The 2,735-nt window shown below is 47.7% G+C and overlaps 1 pseudogene; it reads right to left on the bottom strand.

Annotated features, from left to right (window-relative positions):
• Positions 1–1,536: 1,536 nt before the first annotated feature.
• LOC101661166 lies at positions 1,537–2,315 on the bottom strand (annotated as a pseudogene).
• Positions 2,316–2,735: the final 420 nt, after the last annotated feature.

The following is a 2,735-nucleotide window of genomic DNA, read 5'->3' as shown; positions in this document are numbered from 1 at the left end:
GATTTGGGGTTCTTTTCACTTTTCTTTTCTAATGTGAATCGTGCTGCTATGAATATGCGAGTACAAGTGTTTGTTTTAATTGTTACGTAAATGAACCCATTTATGGCAGGCCCGAGAGGTTTCAGGTAGTCAGCTTCTCCTGGTCTCTCAATTCATTCGGTCTTCTGGTGGCAGTCTCTCCTGGGACAGCAGAAGGGGTCTTGTGGGTGCAGGCCCCACCAGCTACTGTTTTCATGTAGGAACCACGGTGCCAGATGCCCACAGCGGCTCTCTTCATGCTGGCGGGCTGCAGAAGGAGCACGTGCCCTTGGCATGTTGGCTGATTTCAATTTTCGCCACCGTTGTCCAAAGGGAGCCACTGTAACAGCTCCCATATTTGCGTACAGTCCCGACCTTCTTGGTTCGTTTGGCCATCTTGCTCCAAACTAGTCCCGAGCCAGGGAGCGAGTACAAGTGTTTTATTCAGTGCCTATTTTAAATGCTTTTAGGTTCAGACCCACGAGTCTAATTACGGGCACAGAGTAATCTGATGCTCAACGTTTTGAGGACCCACCAAACTGTTCCCACGGGAGCTGAACCAGTTTACATTCCCACCCGCCAGAGAAGGGCCTTTCAGTTCCTCCACTGCCCACCGACACGGGTTCTTTTCTTTCCAACAGGAACATTCTAGCCATTCTAGAGGGGTGAAGTGGTGGCTTCTTTCTTTTCCTTTTGGTTGGTCTTTTGTGTATCTGCTTTGAAGAAATGTCTATGCAAATGCCAGTGCCATTTAAAAATTGAGTTGTTTCTCTTTTTGCTGCTGGGTTGCTTAGATAGCCTGTGTGTATCCTCTTAGCAGACATGGGAAGATAGCCTGTGTGTATCCTCTTAGCAGACATGGGATTTGCAAATATTTTCTCCCATTCTGTGGGTTACCTTTTCATTTTCTTTTTTCTAAAAAATCATTTCACTGGGGGTTTGTACAACTCTTATCAAAATCCATGCATTTATCCATTGTGTCGAACACATTTATACATTTGTTGCCATCATCATTCTCAAAACATTCGCTTTCCACTTGAGTCCCTGGTATCAGCTCCTCAGTTTACCTTTTCAGTTTCTTGATAATGCCCTTGGATGCAGCAATATGTTTAGTTCTGGCCACTTTCAACGTATCTACTTTTTTCTTTTGTGGCTGTGCCTTTGATGTCACATTTAAGAATCTATTGTCAAAAAAGGCTATGAATATTTAGGCCTATGTTTTCATTAAGGGGTGTATATTGTTAACTCTTTTTTTTTTTTTTTGCTAAGAACACCAACAGTTTAATGCATAAGGCACGTGTGAGCTGGTATAATGAGGCCTCCTCATGCCCAAAGGGCCCAGCAGGCTGAAGGAAACAGCAGGGATCGCCCCAGCCCACCTGCTGGGTACTCTAGGGAGCCCCTGGAGACAGGTTGGGCATCCAGTCTTTGGCATGGTGCCCGGGATCAGGAAGTGAGTAGCATGGTCCCAGCTACACCTCTGCGGATACTGCCATCAAGGGGCAGCTCTTTGGTCTTTCATGAGCAGCAAGTGGGCTTCTTCTTGCTGGCAGTTAGGTAGAGATTTCTGTCATTGCCCTTGATGCGGACAAAGTCCCCAATGTGCCGGACCCTTGATTTCGCCAGCTCAGCCAGCACCTTGGCCTCAAAGGTCAGGGCAGCCACTCGGAAGAAGAATTCTCGAACATTCTCACCTGTGAGAGATGAGACTGCCCAGTACTCAGCCTTCATCTCCTGGGCCACCTTGAGTGCATCCCTCTCCATCAGCACAGACTGAGCAGGAGTACTCAGATCCTTCTTGGAAACCACAAGGAAGAGCAGCACACCAGCAGGGTCATTCTCCTCGAGTGCCTCGACCAGCCACTGCTTGGTGTGTTCCAGAGAGGCCCCATCGTTCAGGTTGAAGACAATGATAATGGCTTGAGCTCCCCGGTAGTAGGTGGATGCAATACATCTGAACCGTTCCTGTACGGCAGTATCCCAGAGCTGCAGACTGAAGGGGACGCCCAACACCTCAGATCGTTCCATCTCGAAGTCGACTCCAATGGTGGCCTTGTAATTCTTATCAAAGGTGTCTTTGCAGAACTGATTAATGAGGCAAGTCTTCCCCACTGACAGGTCCCCTACCACAATGACCTTGGAGATGTTAAATCCCACCGAGCCAGTCTGGTGCTCCTGGCAGGCGCAGGTGACTTGAGGTTGGAAATCTCTGTGCATGTGCAAAGCGGCCTCTTTCCTCAGCCACTGGGCAGCTCCGCCAGGACGCGGTCCCTCCGCACCGGTGCCAGGATGTTCATATTGGCTGTGGCCTGGCAGGGCGCCCTGCTCCACCCTGGGGACCCGGGCCCGCAGAGAGCCAACCTGAGGCGGCCGTGGTGTCCCGACTATCATTAACTCTTATATTTAGGATGCTGATGCATTTTCAGTTAATTTTTTAATATGTTATGAGGTAGGGGATCCAACTTTATTTTTGGCATGTGAATATCCATCATTGAAAAGACTGATCTTTTCCCATTGCATGGCCTAGACACCACTGCGGAAAATCAAGTGGCCATAGAGATATGAGTTTACTTCTGAATTGTCACTTCCATTCCAAGGATCTGCATGTCTGTTCTTTTTTTTTTGGTTTGCCCTTTTAATTTTTTTATTTTTAAACATTTTATTAGGGGCTCATACAACTGTTATCGCAATCCATACACACATCAATTGTGTAAAGC

This window comes from Echinops telfairi, unplaced genomic scaffold (assembly GCF_000313985.2).
Source record: "Echinops telfairi isolate 266 unplaced genomic scaffold, ASM31398v2 ScPeMD7_70;HRSCAF=299, whole genome shotgun sequence".
Taxonomy (NCBI): domain Eukaryota; kingdom Metazoa; phylum Chordata; class Mammalia; order Afrosoricida; family Tenrecidae; genus Echinops; species Echinops telfairi.
This window is presented reverse-complemented; position numbering and strand designations above follow the sequence as displayed.